This window comes from Euprymna scolopes, chromosome 20 (assembly GCF_053919585.1).
Source record: "Euprymna scolopes isolate OS-2025 chromosome 20, ASM5391958v1, whole genome shotgun sequence".
NCBI lineage: Eukaryota > Metazoa > Mollusca > Cephalopoda > Sepiida > Sepiolidae > Euprymna > Euprymna scolopes.
Window position 1 is genome coordinate 74,902,465 of NC_136501.1, and position 8,761 is coordinate 74,911,225.

Consider the following 8,761-nt stretch of genomic DNA (forward strand, 5'->3'; position numbering starts at 1 on the left):
GGTGTACGCATTCCGAAGTACCTGTTTATCCAAATTACTTATAAATAAATGATATAGCATTAAAAACATTTTTTCTGCAGATAATACATTAGTTATTAAACTGATATAAGTCAAAAAGATCAAATACTACCACTAGATATTATTAGATTTAATATTAATTAACACAAAACTTTAAAATATAACTATTTTATTTACTTATTTATTTCCTTACGCGTGCATGAAAGTGCTTTTGGGTACGGAATGAATAAAAGTATATATTAACCGAAACTAAATACGTCCTATGGAATTGGGGGCGACTAATAATGCAATTTTCTGCATCTTAATCAATTAGGAAGTGAAATATTAGTGAGCAAAATAATAACGACCGCTATAATCACCAATAAAATTAATTACATAAAAATACTAAAATATTAACTACATAAGAAACAATTTTTGAATTCATAGTAATATATTACTAATACAATATAGAAAATTTAAACGTATTATGAGATAATATTTATTTCAAACTAATTTTATCATGAAAACATACATATAGTTTTTAAAACTTTGTATATAATTTTTTTTATAATTCTTTTAATAGAATTATTTTCCATGACGCTTAACTCCATGACGCGCGTATAATCTTTTTCTCTGAGAGTCTAGACTAAATTAAACCATATGACAGACAGCGGACGGTCACTCTCTTCCTTCTTTTTTTTCTTTTTCTTCTCTTTCCCTTACGCGCAGCCGGTTGTCAGTTTATTTATTTCCTTCTCTCTATATCCGTATATTTCCCCCTCTTCTTCCTAGGTTAGTAAACGCGTGTCAAGTCATTTACGGGTAAGAACGTGCATATTTAGGTGTGTGCGTGGGTGTGTGTGCGGGTGTGTGGGTGTGGGTATGTGTGTGTCTGTTGTTATGTCGGGTTACCGGACAGTCGTAAAGTGTTATAATGTTCTTTCTGTTTGTTTTTTTAAAAAATCCCTCCCCTACTAACTAAATTCCCACCCTCTCTATAAAATGTATTAAGTGCATTGCTACTACCACCCCTCTGGTTTTTGACGGTCGGGGTCCGATTCTTTTTCTTTATTTATTTCAGTATCCAAAATGTAATTGTCTAGTTTAGATGCTTGAAAATACCATAAGGTTGAAATAAATTATTGCATCGACAATTATGTATGTTATATATATATATATATATATATATATATATATATATATATATATATATATATATATATACTAGTGGTTTTGGAGGGTATGTTGAGGAAAAACACAAAAAAACGGTCAACTGTTTTTTTTTACTTTGACCCCTATTATAACCTCTTAACATTTACTATTTTGGGCTCAAACCAAGTTATTAAGTTAGATCCATGTCCAAAGAACCTATATCTAAAATTTTAAGTGTTGGAGGAGTTTGGTAGGGTTCTCAAAGGTTAAATCTTTAAACTTTGACACACACTCACACACACACACACTTTCACTTTTATAGATACACTAGCAGTTCAGCCCGCCGTTGCCCGAGTATTTTGATGTGTATGTTGAGCAAAAAAAAGCGGTCATTTTTAAAAAATTTTAATCGTGTTATTACCCTTTAACATTTACTGTTTTGAGATCAAATAAAGTTATTAAGCTAGATCTATGTCCATGGAATATTTATCTAGAATTTAAGGTGTTTAAACTTAAAATTAAGTCAGATCCATGCCCAAGGAACCTATATATAAATTTTCAAGTGTTTAGACCCAAAATTGTCAGAGGAGTTTTGTAGAGTCCTCAAAAGTCAAATCTTTGAACTTTGACCCCTTAATCTCAAGTGTTTTGACCCAATTTCAAGTGTTTTGACCCAAAAAGGTTTTGAGGAGGTCGGTAGTGTTCTCAAAGGTAAAATAGTTGACACTTTAATCCCCAAATTTCTGACCGAAAACCAATCATCGGTACCCTTTATATCAAATTTCGAGTTGGTAGACTAAAAATTGACAAAGTTATTGCGTAGGGAAATGTACACAGACATACACACAGACACACAGACACGTTCACTTTTATAGATATACTAGTATGGGTGCCCGGCATTGCCCGGGTTTTCGGAAATGTATGCATAGCAAAAAAAAAGGTCAATTTTTTAAAACTTTGACCTTTATTATGAACCCTTTACATTTATTGCTTTGCGCTCAAATAAAGTTGTTAAGTTAGATCCATGTCCAAGGAATCTTTATCTAAGATTGAAGGTGTGTAGACTCAAAATTAACTTAGATCCATATCCAAGAAACCTATATGTAAATTTTCAAGTGTTTAGACCCAAAATTGTCGAAGGAGATTGGTAGAGTACTCAAAAGTCAAATCTTTGAACTTTGACCCTTTAATCGCCAAGTTTCTGGCCGAAAACCGGTTACCCAAATCTCAGTACCCTGTATATCAAATTTCGAGTGTGTAGACTTAAAATTGACAGTTATTGCGTATGGAAATGTACCCACACAGATATACAGACACTTTCACTTGTATATATATATATATATATATATATATATATATATATATATATATATATATATATATATATATATATATACTAGCGGAGGTACCCGGCGTTGCATGGGTGTGTAGAGGGGATGTATTTAAAAAGTGGTAGAAGCGATAGAAGGTCAAAACAACAGTAGGTAGCCTGTATGGAAAGACACGTTAAAAGTGATAGTAGGCAGGCAGTCTGCAATCTGTAACGCTAGAAAAGGAAAAGAAGATGTAAAAAAGACTAACATTTTAGCGATTATATCCATCGCGAAGCCAGAAGTCGCGAGTTTTGGAATTAAGAGTAGTCAATCGAAAGGAGACGATGACTTGCGAAAATGTTTACGAGAAAACCGACATTTCTTTATTGAAAATTGCCTTGTTGAGGGTGAAAAATTAATGTGTTTGGCCAATCTTTGGATATTCGAAGAGACCGAGCTTTAAAACCATTCCTATTTTGTCACGTTCCGACGCGTCTGTCGAAAGATTTGTGAGACATAAAAGCAAACACACATACACATTTGTCTTTATATTATAGATTCTTTAAATATTGGTTAAATCACTTTTGGTCACATAAATTGGTTTCAACATTTCTTTAAAAGAACTTATTTTTTCTAAATCTATATTTTAGTAAAAAAATTAAAAACCATTCTACGGAAGCAAGAAAGACCCCATTATTTTATTATATCACGGAGGTTTAAACTGAAACACGCTCATCACAGTATTTTATGTGGATCTATATTTAAAAAAAAAATCTTATTAACCTTTGTCATATATTTCAATTCTATAAAATCAAGCGTGAACGCCGACTCCATAATTTTTTAATAACACCTTTATTCAAATTGAAACATAATTATCAAAGTATACTTACGCGGACAGATGTCGAAAGGGTTTTTTAAAGTTTGCGGCGTATTTCAATTCTATGGAGGCCAACCCTAAGCCCGAGAGAACTTACAGTGGCAAATAAAACACTAAGCAAATCTGATGTAAGTAAAAAAATGTTATTAGTTGACTAGATGTATTTACATGGCATTGCCCCGATGGTAATATAGAATATGCTTTATTTATTGTTTTTATAAAAAAGGCGACATTTTTAAATAAGATTTTAAGAGTTTCATTTACTCCTATGTTATAATAAAAAGCAATGTATATATGGGCGTATATATATATATATATATATATATATATATATATATATATGTATATATACCATCCCTGTTCAAGCTGAAACATACTTATCAAAGTATTTTATGCGCACCTACGCCAAAACCCTTTGGAAAAGTTTTTGTTCTTTGGGGAGTGGGTGCGTATTTAGACCCCACAATTTTAATAAACAACCCACTGTTTAAAATGTAACATAGCCATTTTTACTTCATAGTGTATCTTTTATCATTGTATGTGGTCAGTTAAGTATAACAGTAAACCGTATTGGAGCCTATTCGTGTACAGGCACAGACACACACAGATATTCAGTTTTACACACACATATATATATATATATATATATATATATATATATATATATATATTGTGTTAATACAATGTTGTATTCAGATAACATCAGTGACACAATTTTCGACGATGCCATTGAGACATACACCCTCACTTTTAAATGGCTTGTAATATTTTTATAACTTTTGTAAAACTGTATGGACGATGGCATTGCAATCTATACAATGTAAAGTATATGAATTGAACCCTAAACCGGATTTTAAAGTACATATTAAGAGGGAATGCGAGAAAAACACAAGAACAACAAAAAAGAGAGGGCGGAGAGTAATATTTTGAGTAATAGACGTGAAACAATAAAGGAGGGAGACTGAGATAGGAGAAAGGAAAGTCACAAGAGATAATTGAACGGGAGAGATACGAGAAAGATTGAAGGATATAGACATGTGTCGAACGAGGCATAATTAGAAAAGAGAAAAGAATTCTAACAGAGATGAATCAGAATTTGGTAGAAACATTGTCAAAGAAAGAGAGTGATAGTAGGTTACTAACAAATAACAGGGAACTGGACTATAATAAGCAAGATTAACTTTTTATGAGGAGAAGTAAAAAAAGAGAGAACGAACGTTTGATAGAATAGGCGGAGAAGAGATTGAGAGAGGGGATGAGCTAAAAAGAGGGAGAGAGGAATAAACCGAGAATGGGCGTAATAAAAATATGACCCAGAATAAGTTGAACCACCTAAAGGTAAAATACTTTATACTGCCGAATGTTCTTTTTAGTGAAGTTCGAAAGAAATCCACATAATCCAAAAGATTCTAAAAAATCAATTTCTGTAACTCCATTGAATATAATTTGAAAATCAGTAATCATAATACGACGAGCACCTGCGCCAATTTGCTTTTATATATTTGTTAACACAAGAATGATCACACTATCCTGATTAATCTTAATTAATTATTAATAAATAATTTAATCCGAAAAGTTCCAAAATGCTAGGTTGATTTGCATTCATCACAATTTTTTATGTTTTATCAAATATGATTGCGTAATTGATTTTTTTCTTTTTTATATTTTTCAATCGAAATTATATCGATTTAAATATTGTTTTGGATTTAATAAAAATGTGTTTTTAATGCATCCATGTAACACGATTTTTTATCTTTATTCGCATATCCTGATAAAATGGATGCCTTCTTTCTTTGTCTCTCTCGCTCTATCTATCTAATCTATGTGTCACCATGACTAAATACTTACGATAAACTAGCATTTGCGCTATTTTTTCAGCTATATTTATTGGTGCTTGGAGGTGTATGCTAAGCAACAAAAAAAAGCGGTCATTTTTTTTAACTTCGAGTGCCTCTTCAAAGATGATTAATTAAAATTGCTTTGTATTTTGATTTATCTGGACTTGGATGGTACTTACACAATATAATTTCTAGAAGTTGCTTCGTTTTTTTTATTTCTTGCGAATCATAAGTCATCAAGGCAAAAACTACTCGAGTGTTAATGTAAATGTTAATGGTTGATGACAGGTAAATTGTAAAACCCACATCTTGAGGATGTCAGAGAGTTGTTTGATCATAGCAGAATTGTATTACTTAAGAGCACTGCCTAACAAGAATGTTTGGTCATTGGATTTGAACACGATAACATTGTAATCAGCTGATATGTGTTCTAACGAGTTCCAGTTCTTTCGAAATAAACGCTGTTCATGAAACATTTACAGTTGTTATAGCTAGACTAGTAAATGTTCCAATACGTTTCAGCGAGAAACAAGATGTATGAATGAAAATAACGGAAACCTTTTCTTCTACGAGAAAGAAGCTACAGAAAATTGAAATCAACACAATGAATGTTCCACAATCTATTAAGAACATTTTCAAGATAGAAGAGAGTGTTCGTAGCGGAACCTCCCAAGGCGTGATAAAATAACGCGCTCTTAGACCTCATCTGATTTTCACATATGTAGAATGTTCTGTTAACAGTGAGATCATTTCTGATGCACTAGAAAAATCCAACCATTCTTTCAGCGAACTTAGAAATATATATTTGTCTTACTTTTCGATTAAAGATCCAAATGTAAAATTCAAGAGGCTCATTACTATGTGCCTTTTCGCAGAGGTGGCTATTCATTTCAAATGAGACAAAGTGAAAACTCGAGTGCTGGTGGAGTAAGGAAAGAAGTGTTATGTTGGATGATGAAAATAGCAACTTTTTGCCTATTGTACAATATACTACAAATCAAACGAGAGAGAATTAAAAAGATCGTGATCATTAATGTTCTTCATGGTGCTGCCATAGATGTGTTGTCTGCATAGATATCGACAAATGATCTTAGAATGCGATTTGAATGATCGGGTATGGCTATCAGTCAGTGGTTGAGCCCGAAATGGGCACTTGTTACAAACTACATGTTGTTTTATTCGTCTTCACATCAACACCTATTTTTTTTAAATATATATCAATTTATATAAAAAAAAGACTAAGTAGATAATTGCAGATATTCATAAACAAAGAAGTTTATGAAAAAACATTTGTAGCAAAACCTATCAACAGGATTTGATGTATCAAAAACTATTGCTCGAGAAAAGCACTCCATATCGATAGATTCGCTGGTCCTGTGTGATATTGCGCTTAATAAACCATATATACCAGACACTACACATAATACATTCTTTTAAAAATCAAATATAAGGAAATTTCCGAGACGAATAGTGGATGGCTATCGTAGTTAGCAATACAGTATCTATAAACGTTGCGAATGAAAGAGACATCAGATGTTTTACTAATTTTTGCTTTGATTTCAGTTGAAACGCTGAGCCAGAAACAGGAGTTTGCGAAATGTCTAATAAAAGAAGTTTGAATAAAGGAAAACAATAAGTTTTGCTTGATTCGACTATTCGCCATTCAAGATTATTAACATCAAAGTCACCAGAGACAGGGACACCAAAAAATGATATTTTCAAAGTACCTGTTCAATAGCGTTTACAAAATATTCCCAGTAGAATTTGAAAAGGAAACAAGTGGTTTCTTCATAAGCGTAAAGCTATTTGTCTGTTCTCAATGTATTTGCAAGTTTATTAATTTATAAAATAATTTAAATGAAATTTATGTAAGTCAATAAAGCACAAACATTACTTTTAAAATAATTTTAATTGTAATTTTCCCCCATTCAAAGCTTTATATGTTTTATATATTTTTCATTTCTTTTATTATTTCCTTCCATAACATTATTATATGTTTTATTCATATTGCGTTTCTTTACTTATTTTTCTTGTTACTCTTTCTATATCAGTTTCTTTTTATTAAAGAAAACATATTTCGTTTTTTCTCTATCTCGCCTCGTTTCTATTTTGTACTTACATATATATACAGCACACTTTTCCCTTTTTCACATATTGACTCTTTATTCTATTCCTTATTCATTATACCACCTATTTTCATATGGATCTTTTTTTACTATTTTCTATCAATTCTAAATCTAAATTTATGTTTCGGAATATTGTAAGTGAGAATTAATATTTGCCATTATTTTTGATTATTATGATAACTATTCCAATGTTCGTAGTTATATCTTGATTATTATTATTACTATTGTAATCCTCGTAGTTATATTCGATTATTAGTATAACTATTCTTATCTTTGTAGTTTTATTTTGAATATTAAGATAACTCTTCTGATCTTCGTGGTTATATTTAATCATTAGGATAACTATTTCAATCTTGGTAGTTATATTTGATTATTAGTATAACTATCCCAATCTTCGTAGTTATATTTGATCATTTGGATAACTATTCCAATCTTCGTAGTTATATATGACCATGAGGATAACTATTAAAATCTTCGTAATAATATTTGATTATGAGGATTAGTATTCCAATCTTCGTAGTTATATGTATCGTTTTGAACTTGAGAATGTTTATGTTTTATGATCGCGAACATGTAATATATAAAATATAAAAACATTGTTATCGTTGTTTGTTTAACCCGCAGTTCTACGTGATAGTATTTTTGTTGAAGTTTAATCATTACGAACGGAAAAAATATGAATAACATAAAACATTTCTGCCAGTACCAGATATCGAAATGAGCCTAATTCACATGTTAAATGAAGAAAATAAAATGTCGATGGATGTAACAAATAACGAACTTTCGTTTGCAAATGATTTGCTTACAATATCGCCGCTTACAAAACATACTGATGTACACACTAACTATATAATTCATATGCGAGTTTAACATAGTAATGTCTAATGAAGACACAAGCGAACATAGTTTTTATTTATTTATTTTTACTGTAACTTTCTCGATTTCAATGCCATTGATTATTGCTGTTTTTCTTATTACTTCCCAGCATTCTTAATTAATTATTCATACTTCCACTCGTTGCATTTCGCTTTTTCTTACAAACGCGTTTCTCATATTCTTCTATGTTATAGGACTTTTCTTTTCGTTGTTTTTCTTTTTAACCCCTCCTTTTCTCGCTGCTTAATTTTACTCTCTTTGTTTCTCATTTCAGCTTTTTTCTTGTTTTACAAGCCCAGCTTTAGCATATTAGATTTTTTCTTAACGTGTCTCCCCCTTTCTTTCGCTTTAATCATTACTTCTTTTTCCTTACATCAAAGAACAATTCTTTTCTTTTGTTTCTCTAAATATTCTCTCTTTTCTATTGCGTTCTTTTTTTCCTACCTTTTTTCCTTTGCATGTTGTATGTATCTCTCCTTAACTTTAGCTTCATTCATAATTTTATTCTTTCACGAGAATGCCATTTTATTTATTTATTTTCATTTTTACATGAATCTCCTTTCTTGCCTATTTATTTATTCA